We start from the raw sequence: 19439 nt of genomic DNA on the forward strand, positions 1-19439 counted from the left end.
TGCCCGCACGTGGTATTTTGTGGAAGAGCCACACTCAAGGGGCCAAAGAGCCACATGTGGCTCGCGAGCTGCAGTTTGCCAACCATTGATTTAAGCAACATGACAGCTCAGAAAAGGCAGGCAGGCGTGTCGTTCCCATTTCACAGATGAGGAAACTGAGGCTCATGGAAAAGAAGGGACTTACTAGTGCAGAGGAGGCTCACTCAGGCCCTGGCCTGGCCATGCTGCCCTGAGGGCACACTTCACACAGAGACCCAGGAAAATGGGGCCTGAGGTGGGGCACGTGCCCTGCTCACAGGCCGGGGAGAGGAGTTACTACTCCTCTGGGGCATCTGAGTGGGAACCTGGGGGCAGCCATCTGCAGGTGCCCAGGGCAAAGCCTGGTTCCCATACCCTCGGGGCTCCCCGGTCCCTCCCCGGTTCTCCTCCAACAAATATTTGCTGTTACTGGGTGAGCTGCTGCCATGGTTACAGGCATCCCAGAAGCAGAGGGTCCAAGTTGGACTTCAAACCTCTTTAAAATTCAAGGCCCAGAGTCAACAGCTGCTTCTTGAAACAGGTCTGCGGGTGACAGTGGCCCCTGCTCTAGGCTTCCAGCCCTTTGCCGGCTGAGAGTTGGGGAAGCTGGAGGAGGGCTTCAGGGTGTCCCAGGCCCCACAGCCTGGGTGGGGAAGAAGAGCCAAGCAGGCCCCCTGGGGAGAACACCCCAAGGCTCAGTCCTTCTCTGAAGAGGTACCTCCTCCAGGCAGCAGGGCCCCGGCTTCCAGGGAGCCCAGGGGACCGCGTGCTGGTCGGGCAGGCTCCTTCCCCGCGGTGGGACCCGGGGAAAGACAGGCTTCTCTGAGCTTAGTTTGCTCATCCCGCAAAGAAGGGCCAGTAGCCCTCCGGGGCTTGCTCTGAGGAGTCAAGCCCTCAGCTGAGGACACGGGGTCCAGGTGGGAAAGTGTGGCTGTAGGTGGACGGAAAGAGCAGGGGTCTGGTTAGGACAGACGCAAACGCCCAAGTTCCATTTCTCTGCCCAGCTCCTCGGGAGGACTTGGGGCCGGTGACGTCCGTGCCCGCGCTGCAGCCTCCTGCCCGTGTAACGTAAGGGCGGTGACGCGCAGGTGGGGCTGTCCCAGGCCTGAAGGGGCTGAGATGAGCGCACGGTCACCTGCTGCTGCGGAGAAATCACTGTACACCGTGGTGGCTGAAGACAGCGACGCCATCCCCAGCTCCTGTGGGCGGGGCATCCAGGTGGGGCTTGGCTGGGTCTTCCAGCGGCCAGGATGAAGATGCTGGTGGGGCGAGGTCTCGGGAGGCGGAGGGGCCGCTTCCGAGGCCGCCTTCTCCGTGGCTGTTGGCAGGAAGCCTCGGTTCCGCCCCAGGTGGCCTCTCCAGGGAGCAGCTCAGGAGGCAGGCAGCTGGCTTCCCAAAGCGAGCGTCTCAGAGCTCATGGTCATCTTTGTAAGCTAATCTCCGAGGGGACATGCCATCTCCTCTGTTGTCTCCCAAGGCCATACAGACAAACCTGGCACACGGGAGGGGGTCCCCAAAGGCCACGCTGGAGACGGGCTACCACCTGAGGAAGTGGCACACGCAGTTCGGCACATAACAACTCCCAGCGTGCGGAGGCGACAACTGTCATTGTGCAGAACACAACCCCAGAGCCTGGAATGACTCCGGTTGGAGAAGGGAATGAAGGAAAAACACCGGGCCCGGCACTGGGGCTCCAGGCCCCACGGAGGCACTCTCCCACGTAAAGAGACATGGCCACCAGACAAGTGCCAGGAGGAGAAGGGGCGGGAGAGGACCCAGCAAGGAGAGACGGACAGGAGGCAGGCGCCAGGTAGAGGGGGCAGGTCACAGCCGGAAGCCAGGTGGACCCTCCAGCCTGCCTTCCCTGGAATCCCAGAGGCACCCCTGGGAGCAGGGAAGCCATCTGGGGCAGAGTAAACACGGGACCTCTTGGTCTTGGAGCCTCTCTCTGAAGCTGCCCGTCGCCCTGCACAGCTCCACTGGCTCCCTCACTGCTTCTTTCTTTCTTAATATTTTTTTTTGATGTCAGAGAGGAAGGGAGAGGGAGAGAGAGATAGAAACATCAATAATGAGAGAGAATTATGATCAGCTGCCTCCTGCACACCCCCTATGGGGGATGTGCCTGCAACCAAGGTTCATGCCCTTGACCGGAATCGAACCTGGGACCCTCCAGTCCACAGGCTGATGCTCTATCCACTGAGCCAAACCGGCCAGGGCCCTCACTGCTTTTTTCTGGTTTGATTGCGTCCTGAGCCTCAGGCAGCAGCCACCTCCGCTGTGGATTCCCGAGCTCCTCCGTACTTGCCTGTGTACGCGCTTCACTCACCCTCCTTGGAGCCCAGAAATGAATTCAATAATCACTCAAGCGCTGGGAAGAGGCAAAGAGCCTGGAATGAGATCCTCTCGTGTGCAACTCCCTCCAGTCCCACCCGGGAGTCTGCGCAAATGCCACAGCGGCCAGAGGGGCCCTCCTGGACCTGTGTGCAGGCCCCCCCTTCTTCCCTCCCCCTCCCCTGCCTCACTTCTCCACCCCAGAGTGCTCTCCGTCATCACGCCTGTCCCTCGATTGCTTGTTCATTGTCTGTCTCCCGTGGGGCTGAAAGCTGCTGGAGTCTGGGAGCCCCGAGCCCAGCCCCGCACCAGCCCCTGCTGGGTTCCCACAGGAGCATCTGTAGAGAAATCTAATGAAGGAGAAGGGGAGAGACTGGCACTCAGAGGCTGGGGAGCACCTGCCGGCCTGACGAGACACAGACAAAGCCAGCCACGGGGCCAGCCCAGCCCCTACGGAGACGGAGACGGGGACCCGTCAGCTTTCCCAGGGCAGCGGCAGGCCCGTGGCCCCATTGCCATCCCCACTCGCCTGGATCACTCTAGATTCATAACCAAACTCCGACAAATGGCAGGGGAACCGAATATTAAATCCTAATTAGCTGGAAGCAAAGGAAAAAAATGACACACCACCCAACTGGAATGTAAATCGTGTTTTCTGCATTGACATGGAAATTTAACATCTTTTCTTTGAGCCCCGGCTGTTTCCAGGCGATTCCACTGGGTGGATGTGGGCGATCAGTTGTAAACCGGGCGGGTTGGGGCGGACTTGACTCAGCAGGAAGGATGAAGGGGGTCTGGTCTACCCGCCTGCTAAGTTGGGTGCGTGGCCAGCGGAAGGATTATGAACCTCCTGCTGTGCGCTAGTCCTCAGGAGGTTCCCACGATGCCAAGATGCCGGGCAGGCGGCTGTGGCCCCATAGTAACGCCCTTTCTTTCCATCTCTCTGCTCTGCCATCCTCAGGCCCAGCTCCCTCTCCCTGCTCCCCTTGCTCCAGGAAGTGTCCCTACCACACCTGACGTCTCCCCTGCCTTTGAATGGCAGTTAACGGATTGTGTGCTGGATACTGGGGTCTCCAGCTTTCTTAACACCCCCTCCCTTCTCCACTGTGTCTGGGTGGGGGGACACTGGGCCCACACCCATCTCTGGGATGGGCCCTGGCTGTTCTAAACCCATTTAGGGTAACCCCACTATTATGGGCTGAATTATGTTCCCCAAATTCATATGACGAAGCCCTAACCCCCGGTACTTAGACCATGACTTTATGTGGAGAGAGGGCCCTTAGCTAAGTTAAAATGGGGCTGTGGGGTGAGCCCTAACCCAAGAGGGTGGTGATCAGGACAGACACACAGAAGGTCGACCACGAGAGGACACAGGGAGAGGACGGCGGCTACAGGCCAAGGGGAGAGGCCTCAGGGGAACCAGCCCTGCTGACACCTTCCTCTTGGGTTTACAGCCTCCGGATGACAGAACATACGTTTCCGCTGTTGAAGCCACTCAGTCCGTGGCCTTTGCCGTGGCAGCCCGAGCAGAGCTGTGCACCCACACGGGCAGTAACTCCAGCCTCAGAGACTGGCTCCAGAAGGAGCATGGGACCCATCCTGGCTGAGGGGAGACGTGCAGGGGACACCCACAAAAACACTCCCTGGCCCTTTTGAGAGTGAAGAGTTCTTCTGGGCCGGGTGGCAAGCTGGAGGGGGGGAGGGGAACAGGTCCCCCCCCCCCCTGCTGGTGGAACCAGTCACAGGCAGCTGCTGACCGGGCCCTGGAAGACGGCCCTGAACTCACCTGTGGGAGCCACTTGGCATTGAGTGCTGATCTCCTGCAGCATGGAGCATCCTGGTGGGACCCGGCCTGCATCCCAGTCCAGCACACAGCAGAGCCATGCAGTATCTTCTGTCTATCATCATCTATCATCTATCTATCTATCTATCTATCTATCTATCTATCTATCTATCTATCTATCATTATCTACTTATCCGTCATCTATCTGTAATATACAGGGGTGGGCAAAAGCAGGTTTACAGTTATAATACAAACAATAAATAATAATAGAAGAATAAACTCTGTGCTTCGCAGACTCACAGCGATAGACCCACCTTGGCCCACCCCTGTATGTAGTAAAATGTATAGATTGTCAGGTGGTAACTGTACTGGTCAGGGTTCCCCAGGGAAACGGGCCTAACGGGATGGCTATAGGCTGAGGGACCAGCGGGGGCCGAGTTCCTGGGGGGAGAGGTTCTCGGAGGAGGAGGGCCCCGTGTGGCAGGAGGGGGAGGTGCCTGGACATGGGGCAGGAGAGGCCTCGACGCCCCAGGGAGGAAGAACCCAGCCCCCCGCATCAGAGGACGGAGCTGATAGAAGGAACCCCCGTGGGTTAGGCCGCTGGTGGGCCTGGTTGCCTGTGAGACTCTTCATGTGGCCAGGCTGGGGGCTCCGGGGGTGCAGTCCAGCCTCTGGCACCTGGGGACATATCCCCTACGCTACGCTTGACGGATAAAATACAGGATGCCAGTAAAGTCTGAATGTCCCATAAACAACAAATGGTGTTTGCAAGGGGTGTACTTATACTTATCTGCTGCATATCTGAGTTCGGCTTTAACAGGGCACCTCGGTTTTTATTTGCTCAATCTGGCAGCCCTGTCCACCCCTCAGCTGGCTGCTCGCACCTCGGATTCACCGCCAGGCCCAGGGCGGTCCACGCAGAGGCCGGCCCTCCGCCTTGGCGAGATCCACGCCGCGTCATCCCCGGCCGCCTCGGCCTCTCTCCACCCCCACAACTTGGTTCCGCGTCCGCCATGTGCTGAACGCTGTTCCTCACACCTACATCCCCACGTGGGAGCAATCAATAGCAGTTTTAGGGAGAAAATACAATTTTCATGTGAAAGATGGAGCGGATTCAGAGTTCATCAGGCACGTTAATCAGATTGTGCGGCCGAGCCTGGCTGTTCCTTGGAGCCTCTGGCCCCGGGACGGAGGCTGGCGGTGGGCAGTGCTCAGGAGCGGGGTACGGGTGGCCCCCGCGAGTCAGAAGGCTGAGGGGAGGGCTGAGGGGCCAGGCGGGTGACAAGGGAGGAGGGCCTGAGCTCTGGGAATATGTCACCCGAGCCCCGGGCGGGGCGCTTCAGTCCAGACGCCCCCCACCTGCTCTCCTCCGTCTTCTTCCTGGAGCTACAGACACAGGAAGGAGGAACTGAGGGCTGCCATTGGCTGCAGGGCGTCTGCCCTCCTGTCCAGTTTCTAGGGCTCCTGCTCTGTGCCAGCTCCCTGCCAGGCAGCGGGCCAGCTGGACCCGGTCCCGCCCTCTGGGCTGATCTCCCAGGTGGGAGGGACTTGCAGAATGACCGCCTTCCTGGGCTGCAGGACACTCACTAGGCCGCCCCCACCCCCACCCCCATTCCCTGGCGGGGCTGGCCTGGGGGAAGCCAGCATGCTTGTCCTACTCACTACTCGATATGGGACCTTGGGGGGAGCTCCTTGCTGGTGACAAGTGTCCCCTGCTGCTCCACCAGGCTCCGCTGGGCTTGGCTGCAGCCTGCACTTGGAGCGGGGGGGGGGGGGGGGGGTGCGGGGGGAGCCTGTACAAGCCCTGCTGGAGGCTGGAGTCTCACGTGGTCCCTTTCAGCTTCTGGCCCTGACACCTGTCCTAGGTGGGGTGGGAGCGGGAGGTGGGAGATGAGGAAGCGCATCCCTTAGGTAATTCGTGGTCCCACAGGGAAAAGGCCCACTGGCCTAGCAGTCTTTTTTCCAACTTTTAAAAATTGTGGAAAAATACACATAACACAAAATTTCCCATCTGCCTGGCCAGTGTGGCTCAGTGGTTGAGCATCGACCTTTGAACCAGGAGGTCACGTTGGATTCCCCGTCAGGGCACATGCCCGGGTTGCAGGCTCGATCCCCAATGGGGGGGGGGGAGGGGCGCGGGAGGCAGCAGATCCATGATTCTCTCTCATCATTGATGTTTCTATCTCTCTCTCCCTCTCCCTTCCTCCCTGAAATCAATAAAAATATACGTTAAAAAAATTTACCATCCTAACCCCCTCCCCGCCCAGCACACGTTCTCCGCCAGTGAACTTGGCCGACATGCTCTCAGCTGCCCCGGGTCAGAGGCCGGGAAGGGTTAACGGGAGAAGTGCAGGGAATCAGAGTCAGAGAGGGACTTTTTCAAAGACTCGATAAATCACCGCTCATGCTTAATTCAAACCCCCGCTGCTACCGAGCACACAGGGAAGAAGCGCTCTTTCAATTAAAACGGTTCCGAGGGGCTCCTCCAGCTCCCGGGGGGCCTTCCGCTCCCCCCCTGGCTGGGGGCCCTGCGGGAAGGCCGGCGATCCCCCAGCTCCCCGGACACGCACACGCTTAGACTGGAACGCAGACTCCTTCCCGGGTCACCCAGTCACCCTCCTCCCATCTCGCCGTCCCAGGCATCGCTCTCTCTTGACTCAGGTTTCTCTTCCCCGCGGCTCTTGCTGGGACGGAGAGGTTTTATGGGTGCTACTCGTTTCCTGGCGGCCTGCACCGCCGCCCCGTTTGAATGTCATCTCCCTGGCGCTGGGCTCATCTTGTTCCCTCTGAATCCACAGCCTCTTAACCCAGGACAGTGCTTAGCACAGAGCAGGTGCTCAATAAACTTGTTTATTTTTGTGCCTTTTCCCCGAACACCCCAGCCCCTCCGGGCTCACACGGGGCAGCAGGCTGAGCGCCCCCCACGCTGTTGTTGTCTGAGCTCAGAGTTTCTGAGGAGCAGCGGGAAGGTGAGGGGAGCGTGGGGACCAGGTGTGCAAGGGCCGGAGCCGCGCCGAGCGCTTTACATGGACCGACTGTGTCAACCTCGCCAGGGCCCATTTTTCAGGTGCACAAACCAAGGCGCATGGAGATAAAGTCACTTTTGCCGGGTGGCACCAACAGTAAGTGTAGTGGAGGCTCCTGGATCCGGCCCCCTGCTCCCCCCTCCCCCGGGAGGAGAGAGTGCTGAGGAGTATGAGCTCCCCCTCACCTCAGGGCCCGGCGTCCTGGCACCGCGTGGCCCGTGATGAAAGGACGAGCAGCGAGCCTCCTTGCGGGCTGAGATGAAAACAACACCTGATCGATGTTCGGGACTGGAAACCTGTCCTTCGCATTTGCTGCAAACACACTCCGGGCCCAGCACAGCACGTGCTTCCGGAGCGGCCTGGCCTGGGGCCGGCGTGCGGCCTCCTGCAGGTGACTCCTCTCAGCAGCCCTGCGCAGCTGACCGTCAGTCTCCATTTCACCACGAGGAAACGGAGGCCCCGAAGGGCCAGTCACCCCTCTAGCTTGTTACTCACCATTCCCAGGAGGAGGGGGCGCATCATGCCCCGCTGGGCCACACGGGCAGCACCAGGGCCCGTCAGGAAGGACAGGGAGAGGGGAGACGTGGACGAGAGCCTTTATGGCGGTTCCCGCAGAAAGGCAGGCTGGGCCTGGCTGGTTTGGGTGATCTGTATCGTTTTAGAGGCTCCACGGGTCTGGCACTTGGCTGGGTGATGTGGGCAGGGGGAGAGTGGCCAAGTGGGGAGGGGCTGGGGTGCGGCCTCCGGATGAGTTGGTTTGCATAGGAAAGACACACACCAGCAGAGTCCTCCTCGGTCTCTAAGGGTTGGCCAGCAGTGGGAGGACAGTCTCTCAGGGTCAGCCACGCTCCAGACCTCAAAACGGCAGAAACACAAGGTCACCCAAGGTCGCTCAGAACAGGACTTGAGACCTGGGTCAGCGCGCTTCAGAGCCCTCGCCCTTAGCCGCTCTACAGTGAGATTTCCTCTCGGCAACATCATCCTTGTGAATGCCACACACAGAGAGAACTCAGTAGGACGGAGTAGGGTGAAGGCTGCAGGTGGGACAGGGCAGGGGGAGAGCTGCAGGTGGGACGGGCAGGAGCCAGTCTGGGGCTTTCTTCAGCAGGTGGAGTCCCGAGAGGGTGGCTATGAGCTGGCATTGCGGTGATTAAATTGTCTTTTCAGTTTGGGAGAAAACCAGCAACTTAAATCAGCACCGCCCCCACCCCATCAGAAAGAACCCGGATTGGATCAGCTGGTCCTCACTGTGCTGCTGGGCCACATCCTGCCTCTGTGACTCGGGGTGGGGGTGAGGGAGGGGGTGGGGGACCCTGGGGGGGGGGTCCTTTCTGCATCACATGATCTGGGGTAGGCAGCTGGACTGGGAAGCACAGCCTGGAAGGAAACAGCAGCATCTGCTGGAACCTCCCAGGAGAAAAATTCCCCTTTTGTTGCATATTAAGTCATTAAAACACAACAAAAGAAAAAGAGGCCTTAATTTCCCCACCATATGCAGGCAATATCTCAATGCAAAGCTACCCAGGGAAATGCCCTGCCTGCAGCTGACGGGCTGTGGGAGGAGCGAATTTGTCCCCTGCAGGGGGTCCTCAGGAGCCTGGGCTGGATCTGCTCAATCCCGTATCCCAGGGTTCTCTCTGCTTCCAGGACTGGGCCTGGCTTAGAGCCCCGGGACCACACGGGGGTTTCAGACTCGTGCTGACACCATTGCCCCAGCCCCTTGCCCAGGTTTCTTTCGGGGTCACGGTCATGTCCCTGAACCTGCTGCCAGCTCCTGGGTCGCTAGGCATTTCCCTGCCAGCTGCCCCGCCTGGTGCCGAGCCCATCTGTCGGACGTCCCTTGGTTGCCTCCTGGGAGGGGAAAGGGCTCTGGGGCCCGCAGTCCTGGGCTTGAAACCTGCACCAACCACTTAGTTGGCCACGTGACCTTGGTTGGAACCTGGCGGCTCTGGGCCTCAGTGTCCTCATCTGTAAAATGGGCGCAGCAACATGTTGTAACTCTGTTGTGGGGTCTAAAGCCAGCGCTGGACATGCCACCGCTGGGGAGCAGGGTGGTGGTGGCGCTGCCCCCCACTTTGCTGATGAATAACGGCCGGCCGTGCCTGTCCCACCCCATCTGCATGTGGCAGCATCACCCGAGCCGGCTCACGAAGGGGGGTGTCACCCCATTATGTGTATCCTCCTTGCAGGGCTTTAGGCCCCCCTCCCTCTAAGACCATGAAGCCTCTGCACTCCGCACGGAGGCGACGCTGCCTCTGCTTCTCTTGGGGCAGCAAATTGCCCAGGTGCTCTTGCCCTGTCTCCTGTCCTCCCCGACCTCCTTGGCCCACACAGTGCATCCCTCCGGCTCCATCTCCCAGGCACGGGGGCTCCAGCTTTGCCCTGAGCGTGAAACAAGGGTCTTGGAGAAGACAGTCCACCGATGTCATCAAAACCCCAGATTGTTCCTACCTCTCTGTCTGCCAGACTTGGCGAGTGGGTTTGACCTCCTGGCTGCAAGGTGGCTGCCGCGCCTCCAGCTGTCACATCTGTACTCCAGACAGGATGAAAAGGGAAATCTGAGTGGATGAAACTGCTCCAAGATCCTCTGTCTGGTCCTTTTAAATGACATCTTGAAGGCCAAAACGGGTCACTTGGCCACTTTCAGCTGCAAGAAAGTCTGGCAAAAGGAGTATTTTTGCTTTCTATCCTCTTAAAAAGAGAAAGGCAAAGGCAAGAGGGTTGGGAGTGGCTCTGGGCACCTGATCCTTGCTGTCTGCCAGCGACAGACGGACCTGGCAGCCTCACTCAGGATGTGACCTTGTGCGAGGTATTTGCTCGAACTACTGTCTATTCGTTTGGAAAGCGAGCACCATCACACCCCTCCCTCTCAGAGCCGCAGTGCCGGGAACACAGTGCGTATTTAACACGTGGTAAATGGCATTATAATCATTATAATAGGGAAACGATATTTACATAAAAGGCAGGCAGCAGGCCCCGTTCATGTATTTCTGGAAAATTTACTGAACTATCCCAAATTATACAAAAATCTCTACCCAAAATCCCTGCAGAGGTAGCTTAGAGTTTTGCTTGAGGAGGCCTGAGGCTGAGGAGGGTGGAGACTGCTAACCTGTTTTCCTTCAGAGCTGGGGGGAGGGGCGGCGGGGGCGGCAAACAGGAGGGATGCGAGCCACAGGTTCCCAGGGCCGCAGCTGGGAGCCCGCCCGGCCCTGAGGGACACGAGGCCAGACTGACGAGGCCTGGGGGTCCCAGAGCAGGGAGCACCCAGATGTGGGCCAGGCCTGGCCTTCTCCTGGGTGGAGCTGGGACGCCCACCTCACCCACTTACTGTGATGCACTTTATTTTGGACAAGGGAGACGAAGAAAGCTGGGCTGCGGGTCCTGCCCAAGAAACAGCTCGCTTCTGCTCTGAGGCTCACGTGCAGGTGCTGAGAGCGGGCGGCAGCAGGTGAACTGGCCTCCGTGTGGAGCCGGGCATTGTGCCCTGGGCTGGCCCAGCTTCTGGGGTCCCTTGGGGATGAGAACCAGGGAACAAGAAGAGCAGACAGCCCCCCGGTGTGGCTCAGGGGTTGAGCATCGACCTATGAACCAGGAGGTCACAGTTCGATTCCCAGTCAGGGCACATGCCCAGGTTGTTTGCAGGCTTGATCCCAAGTATGGGGCATGCAGGAGGCAGCTAATCAATGATTCTCTTTAATCATTGATGTTTCTATCTCGCCTTCTCCCTTCCTCTCTGAAATCAATAAAAAATATGTATATATTTTATTTTTTTAAAAAAAAAAGAAGAAGAAGAAGAGCAGACACACAGAATTCCTTGCTTATCTGGCCCAGGTGACCAAGCCAGGGAGAGTGGATGAGACTGACCATTGGGCCACCCAACCCATTGTGGTTGGAGTTGGTCTCCAAGCAGTCAGTTCCTGGTCCGGGGGAGTAACACGGACTTGTCCCCAGGGCCTGGGCACACCCCCACCGGGGCCCGATGGGTAAGCAAGGAGTCTGGGACAAAGAGGCGCTCCAGAAATTCACGTCAGGGTGGGAGGTGGCAGGTGCCACTCGGGAAATGTGTGCCCTGATGAGTTGTCCCCACACTCGGCCTGTCTCAGTTGCTCAGTGTCCTTCGTCCTGCCTCCTCCCAGGGCTCCTGCAGTGGGAAGACCGTGAGGGGCTGGGCCGTGCCTCCTGCTTGGCGAGGTCCCTCACCCATATTGAGCATACATTGAGCACTGACTGTGTGCACTGCCCTGGGCCAGCCACTGGAGAATGCCGAGCGCCTGTATGCAGCTCAAGGATTTTATGAAAATCTGCTGATTTTCCCCTCCGGCACGTTTTTGCTCAGAGGTGGCTGGGAGTGAGTCACTCCGAGAGAGACGCAAAGGGGAAATTGAATTAGGAGCGTTAGTGTCCTGATGGCAAACCAAGCAGACACCGGGCAGCGGGCTCTCTTGGGGGATGAGCTGCCCACGTGGGGTTGGAGTTGGGCAGGAAATCGGAGGCTGTTGCCTGACCCGTGTGTCCTTCTGAGGCCGTGGGGTGAGCTGGGCCCCGGACTAGCTGTCCATCCTCCCATCCCTCCCCTGCCAGCCGCACCCACCAAGGCCTGACCTGTAACCAGATTTGACTTGTTTCTCTGGTCATTCCTCCTCGGGGAAGGTCACTGCCCTGGTTCCCAAGGGGCCTGGCAGTGGCCTCTGCAGTGGCCTTGGGCCCAGGTCCTTCAGGCCCAGGAGCCTGACCCCACCCATTTCTCCTACAGGTCTCACCCCCCAGCCCCCGCCCCCAAGAATGCCTCCTGAATCCGCGCTGAGGGTCAGCACTCAAGGGGGCTCCCAAGGTCATCCAGACCCCTGCCTTCATCCCTGCTCAGGGCACTCCCAGAACCCCCAGTCCCAGCCGAAAGCTACCCCAGGACTGCCGCATCCTCCTCCCACCCCTACGCTGCTGCTGGTGAAAACGGTCTCCCTCGATGGATTACTTCTCCAATGCCCGCAGATGCTGTGATAAATAACTTCCAAATTCTTTTAAAAATGCGCCTGGATTCATGCTCAGTCGCTCTTCGTCCTCTGCGGGTGTCTCCGTGGGCTAATACTCGCCCCCCACCCCCACCCTGGCTACGTGGAGTTTTCTGATGTTACAAGGGGTCCCTCCTACTGGATAAGGTCAGCCGCCCTGGCTCAACATAGACCATTAACCCAGGGCAGCAAGGTGGGCAGAGCCGTGGCCGGGAGGGGTCTGGAAGGGAATGGCGGCGGGGGAGCTTCCTCTCGGCCCAGCCCTCCCCGGCGATGCCTGGGTTTTGCAGAAGAGCTGAGGCTGCATGGGGGGTGGGGGGGACCTTGCTGGGGCCTGGCTTTTGCTCTGAAGAACAGAAGGGTATCCTCGTCGGCCGCCAGGACGACCTCCCAGGCCTTTGCTTTGGCCTTCCCGCTTTTGACCCGGGAGCTGCCAGCATCCACGGCCCCAGCAGGTCTGCCATGTAAACGTGTGCACAGGGCGGGTGCCTTCAGGACAGCCCTGTCTCCCTGCTATTTGCATGCTTAACACTTGTGCATAGTCTGTCTCCCCCATAGCCCTGAGCCCCAGGATGGCCAAGACCTCACCACCCCTGGACCTAGCACCCGGCTGAGGCTCGGCCTTCAGCGCTGACACCAGAACCATGTACAGGCCACGTGTGTGCCCTGCCTGAAAACAGCAAAACGGAACAGAGGCGATAAATGTTCTCAGCACATTTTATTAAACCCAATATATCCAGACCGGTTATCCTCCCGACACACAGTCCCTGGAAGGCTGGTTAATGGCACATCTTACATCTTGGTTCTAAGCCTTGGAAATCCGGTGTGGATGTCCTCACTGTATATCTCAATTCAGACTCCACATCTTCACCAGAAAGACTCGCTTTTCATTTCGATTTCAGGAAATTTTTCGTTGAAAAGCAGATGCAAGGGCCCACGTTCTTCCAAACAGCTTCCTGAGTTTCCAACAGCCGCATCAAGTATCTCCTCTAAAATGTCATTGAGCGGAGAGCAAACGAGATGTGAAAATGAAGTCACCGCCCAGGTCCCACTGGCTGCATTTCAAGGGCCTGGTGGCCACGTGTGGCCCCCGGACGGCACAGCGAGGGCGCTTCCCACGGGGACAGGACGTTCTGTGGACAGAACACGTCCAAGTCTCCGTGTCCTTTGGGCGGGGACACACTAACCCATCGGGCACTGAATCAGACCCTCCGCTCACCCCCGAGGGGCTTTGGGTCGGGGCACACGCTCCATGTGGCCCCCAAATGCCCCCCCCCAATGAAACCTGTAATATTTTTACAAAATCCCGGGCAAGAAAACTCAGACCCTTCCCAGCTCACAACGAGAAGGCAGGTCGGTTCCACGTTCCCTCCAGACCTCTGCTCGCTAGACCAGTGGTTCTCAACCTGTGGATCGCGACCCCTTTGGCGGTCGAACGACCCTTTCACAGGGGTCGCCTAAGACCATCCTGCATATCAGATATTTACATGACGATTCAGAACAGTAGCAACATTACAGTTATGAAGTAGCAACGAAAATAATTTTATGGTTGGGTCACAACATGAGGAACTGTATTTAAAGGGCCAGAAGGTTGAGAACCACTGCTCTAGACGGAGACTCAAAACCTAAAAACTCCAGTAAGCTTTTCAGAGACCACTGCTTCCAAGAAGACAGGAAAGGCAGAAGTCTGACACGAGGACACCTTGACGCACTTCCCGGCGGGGCCACCTGGCGAGGGACACCGGGGCGTGGAGAGCGATGGCCACACACCCAGCCGGCGGCAGCCCCATTCTGTGCCGGCTCGGTTTGTTTGCCGCGGTTCCAGGCTTCGGTCCGCCTGCGTGGATCTCCTCCAGCCCCGAAGAAATAAATAACTCATCCCCAAAGGGGCACGTTTGCTGATATTGCTTAGATTCAAATCCCTAAAACATGTATCCAATTAGGATTTGGTGCGGCCTTTACCGGCCTCGGATAGCAGTGGGATGAAAATAAAATCTGGAGATCTCACCAGCAACTGACAATTCGACCCTGGACGCTCTCTGGCCCCGGATCCTCGTCGCCCGGCACCTTCCTAATGACGGGCCGGAGGCAGGGCACGGGTTTTTCCGACAAGCCTGGTCCTGGCCAAGTTCGCCTCATTACCGTGTTGGAGGCAGGTGGCACCTCTTCCTGCGTGTGCAGAGCCGAGGGAATGTGCTGCGGAATATTTATGGCTCCTGTAAAACTCACGGAGTCATTTGTGGTGCTTGGCGTTTGGGGGTGTTTTCAGGGGAGGCACCAGCCTTGGCAGAAGGCCCCCCGCCCCTGCCTCTGCCTTTGCCCCGTCAGGCCTGCCCTCAGGGCAGGGGTGGGCACCTGGAATTCAGGTAAGAGGAGGGATGAACACCCCAATTAAAGATGCGCAGAAACATTGGTCTTCCATGCTTCCATTCAGAATTCTCACACTGTCCTGGCTGCCCTGACCACGTGTCTGGTGGAAGCTGGAAGAAACCAGGGGGAGGAGGAAAGGTCAAGATAATAACGTTAAGGGGGGGGTACCCCAAGAGACTCCAGGTTCTGTGACCTTCCTCCTCTCTCCTTCCCTCCCTCCCTTCCTGCTTCCCTTTTCCTTCCTCCCTCCATTTCCCTCTTTCCTTCTCTCCTTCCTCCTTCCTATCCTTCCTTCCTTCCTTCTTGTCTTCCTGCCTTCCTTTCTTTCTTGCAACATTTAATAAGCACCTACTATGTGCCAGGTGCTAATAGAGATGCCAAATTACATCAGGTCTTGTAACTGCAAAGCCACGCCCCTGCCACGCACATGCCCAGAGGAGGAGGGGCCCCTCCACGGGAACCCTGCTGCCCTCACCTCACATGCTCCCCTGCTCCCTAAACACCGCCAACCCCGGGAGCCCAGGTGTGGCCCTCACTGGCCAGCGCCCCCCTGGGGGCAGGCCTGCGCTGGGTGCTGGGGAGACAGACGTGCTAACTGGCGCCTCTGACCTGCCGAGAAGGTGGTGATGGTGGAGGTGAGCTGTGGAGGGCGTGAGGCCGCGAGCTCGGGGAGCAGGCAGCTGGGTGGGGCTGTCGGTGCGGAAATAATGAGAACAAGAGGATGCTCCTTGTGCAGGGCCCCTCCAGCGCCTCAGCCCTGCCATTTGCTCATTTGCGTTTGGCAGAGACCCGCCAGGCAGGGGGTGGGGGCTTTCCAGTGAGCAAGGGAGGCCGGCGCCCTGGAAGCGGGGCACCCGGTGACGGGTTAGGGTGCGCGCTGGGCTTTCTGCAATGGATCCTAAGTTGGACGGAAGAGCAGAAACTAGGGCAGCTGCCCGCGGTGGCTGAAGTCCCGGGCAGGCGGGTGCCGAGGGCTGTGGGTCAGGTTGTTTTCATGCCCCGTCCAGCCCGTTTGCATTTCAGTCTCTCAGCGCCGAGGGCCCTGTCCCTCCGGGAATGACCTCTTCCTCCCGCGGATTTAGTCTCCTCCGGACACCGTCACAGCGTGGACACAGGAGCTGAGTCTGGAAGGAAAGGAGAGATGAGTTGTCCCTGGGAAAGGGCTGTCCAGGCCGAGGAAGAAGCGTCAGGAAGGAACACGGGGCCCAGGAAATCCTGAGACGGGACAGGGAGGGGCCGGGAGGGGCAGGAAAGGGCAGGGTGAGTGGGTGTGTGAATGAGGACAGAGGGAGCGAGCACCAGGTCACAGGTGTCTGGACGGTACTGGGGGTGACGGGGAGCCACCGAAGGGTTTTGAGCCAGGGCAGGCCACTCTCTGGAGTGACTGCTAGAAGGATGGACGTGAGGACATGGCGACCGCACACTGCGGGGGGCTTTGAGAGGAGGCGGGAAGATCTGCAATCATGAGAGACTGGGGGCCTGGGCCACAAGAGGACAGTCAGGATGGACGGCGAGCTATTCCCCGGGAAACCCAGGCATCCGGGTGACAGGGAGATGCTCCCGGGTTCCACACGACAGCCTGGGTGTCCCTGGGCACAGCTCTCCAGATGTGTGAGGCCATGTTCTCCATCCGGGCTTCCGACTCGCCCTGGCCAATGTTTGCGACAACACGTCTCCGGTTCAGCTGACATTGGACTCACAGAGCTCATTTGGCCGAAGGCGAGGACAGGGTTGGGCTGGGATGGCCCTCGATTGAAACGTTGCAGTGAGGCACCTCGTCAGTTTGCACAAATGACCAGGGAGGTTGTGGCCAACCGCCGAGCATCTCCCACTGGGTGTTGCGCGAATGAATGAATGAGTGGGTGAGTGAATGAATGAATGATACAGCAAAGCGCCTCAGCCAACCACTGTGCTTCCTCGCAGAACGAGAAGTCAGCTTCCTCGGTGACCGGGAGGTAATTGAGTCCCTAATGAGCCCTTAGTGTGTTTTATAATTAGAGACCTGCGGCCAATTGCTACTTAGAGCACAAACCGCTTCTCTGTCGAGTTGCGCGAGGCCGGGTGATTTACCAACGTGAAAACTGGCGGGGCGGCCCAGCCACCGGTGTGATGCGCAGCCACAGAATCCTGGAGTAACTACACGTATGCATCCATAGATTGGACGCAACGCGAAAAGCATGCTTTCCCCAGCAGATGCAAAAGAATAACAAAGCCATAAACATGTAGGGTGCCCAGCCCGTGCGTGTGAGAGCAGGCACGATGGGGCGAGTTTCCATGGACAGTCAGCTGGGTCCCCTCCGTCCCTCCCCACTCAGCCTTCCCTCTCCCAGCCGGGCAGTGCCCCGTCTTGGCAGCCGTCTCCCCACGTCTCAGTGGCAGATGCTGTTGAAGCTCATGCCGGCGAGGAGCACGTCTTGTCCTTCTCGTGCCTTCAGGCCACGCTGTCGGTTAATCACGGAGCTTAGCGTATGATCAGACAAGATCTCACTTCAGCCCTTCTAATCTGGCAATTTTGCGAAGGCCCACGGAATGACATTCATTACGATAATTATAAAACCCTTTCGCTACTAGTAGCTGCAGACAGGAGCTCCGGGGAGCCTGGCGGGGACTGCTCCCTCCCCTGAGCCCAGCTTCTGCATCGGTAAACAAGGGGTTCGGTCCAGGTTGTCTCCTTGTAAGGTCCCCGAGAGTCCTCAGACCCGGATTTCCTCCCCAGGACGTGCTGTCTGTGGCTGTCTCAAGTCTACGTCGCATAACTGATCTGGAACGTGGTGAAAGGCTGAGAAACACACCCAGGACATTGTGGGCACTTTGGGCTCAGGGGGCTCTGGGAGCCACTCATTCACTTGCCAAGTCAGGTGGACTCAGCCTGGCACTTGAGTGGGGTCTTCGAAACACAGAGGAGAGAGAGTCTGTTTTGGGGACGAGCTGGGGCTGGGGGGTAGCCTTCTGGGCACACTCCCCAAGCCTTTGTAGCTGATCTTGCAGAAGACCCCAATGTGTGCGCTGCCCTTTGGGGAGGCCATGGGGAGGAGACCCCATGGTGGAAGGTCTCTGAGGTCTTCCAGGGGGGGATGCAGGCTGGCTGGGGGCAACCTCACCAGCTGGGTGGGATTGGGTTGGACAGATGGTAAGAGACAAGACTTTCTGGGGAAGGAAAGTAATGCAGGCAAAGGTTTGCACACGAGGAAGGCCCAAGAACCCTTGGGCCAGTGTGGCCAGCTGGAGGAGACGTTTCCCTTAAAGGCACGTCACTGCCTGGCCCTCCTTGGAGTCCCTTCTGGGTCTGGACCTCCCTTAGGTAAAGTGAAGAGAGGGGAGGAAAGGCTCCGGGGACTGACTCAGGACACGGGACCTGGTCACCCTGGGGCCCCTTTCTAGGTGTCTCCCCAGAGGTGGGCCCTGGGGAGGAGCTGCTCTCCTGGACCTTGGGGCTGTACCCCAGTCCCAGGGGGGCTCTGCCTGTCCCAGATCATTAATCTGCTTCAGACCTTAGGTCTACTCATCCCAACTCATCCCAGGATATTGCTCCAAGTCATGTGCAAAGAGCAAATTGGTGCAACTAGTTTAGGAAACCTTCTACTAACGTCCACCCTGCCTGGTGGCCCAGCAATTCCACTCCCTCCTGTTCCTGAGCCCCTGGAGACTCTCACGCCAACGTCCACGGCAGCTTTTCCATACATGGCTCCAACCGGAACACACCCCAATGTGTGTCGACAGTAGAAAGGATGGCGGGTTGCGTTCATACAATTGGAAAACTACGCAGTGATAACATGGGACAACGTGCCGAGGGACATAACAGCCTGGAACCTCAGAGGCAGGACACCGAGCCGGTGAAGCCAGGCACAGACACCATGCCTCAGGGTGGCCATTTGAAGGTCAACCGCAGAGAAAACCATTCTGTGGAGACAGAGGACAGGAGAGTGGGAGGGGAGGGCGGTGTTGACTGGGGAGGGGACATGCAGGGCTTTCCAGGGGCTGAAAATGCTCTGTTTTTATCTGCGTGGTGGCGACCTGGTTGTATCTGCACAAAAACTCACCGAGCGGTTCTCTCAAGGCTTGTGAGCTCTTTCCTGGGTGAGTTACACCTTGACAAAAATGGGAGAAAGCAATGACAAGGGCGCGGTGTAGAGAGCAGAATCTAACCTTGTTCGCAAAGAGGTCGGGCCTTCATCCTCGGCTCCTGGGAGGCGCTAAGTCCACGGGATGTCTTGCCTGATAAGAGTGACTTTGTCTACCGGGGGCCGTGGGCCATGCCAGGAAGTCTAACGATGTCATTTTTTGGAAGGGGAGGGGATGGGTCATATTGTCAGCTGACTCCAGAGGGGAGACTGAGATCAGCCACAGGGAAGTCAACCACATCTGTGATGGAACCCCAACACACGGGCTGGGGGCTCTCTGGTTGGCGATACTCCGTGCATGTTGTCCCATGTCACTGCTGGGAGATGTTAACACTGTCTCCGCCGCCCCTGGAGGGGACAAATGGAACTTTCCTGGGCTCTGCCCTAAGCCTCTTCCTTTCACTGATTTTCACGTTTCCTTTCTTGGTCATAAACCCTGAGTGTGAGTGTAGCAGCTCCCAGTGAATTATCAAACCCGAGGGTGGTCTGGGGACCACTGGGTCAGGAGGGAGGGTGGTCTTGGGGACCATTCCCCTAACTTTGCAAACAGCGGCCCCAGGAGGACATGAGAGAAGACGGGAGGAGGAGGTAGTCCCCGTGTGGCCCTGTCCAGCAGCCTCTCCTCTGCCGTTCAGGTCACTGCCACCTGGGCCCCCACAGAAACTCCCAGTTCCCTGTTTTGATGCCAACAGACAAGCAGACGCAGTTCTGGGTCACTGAGTTACAGACCTCTCCCTCCTTGGGACGCGGCCCCTGGAGCCTCATCCTTGGGTTGTGCCCC

General features: G+C 58.4%; 1 pseudogene; it reads left to right on the forward strand.

Moving 5' to 3' along the window:
* The first annotated feature begins 1137 nt into the window (after window positions 1-1137).
* LOC118657833 overlaps window positions 1138-19439 on the forward strand; it is a 41175-nt pseudogene continuing 22873 nt past the window's right edge.

The sequence above is a fragment of the Myotis myotis genome, unplaced genomic scaffold (assembly GCF_014108235.1).
Source record: "Myotis myotis isolate mMyoMyo1 unplaced genomic scaffold, mMyoMyo1.p scaffold_m19_p_6, whole genome shotgun sequence".
Lineage (NCBI taxonomy): Eukaryota > Metazoa > Chordata > Mammalia > Chiroptera > Vespertilionidae > Myotis > Myotis myotis.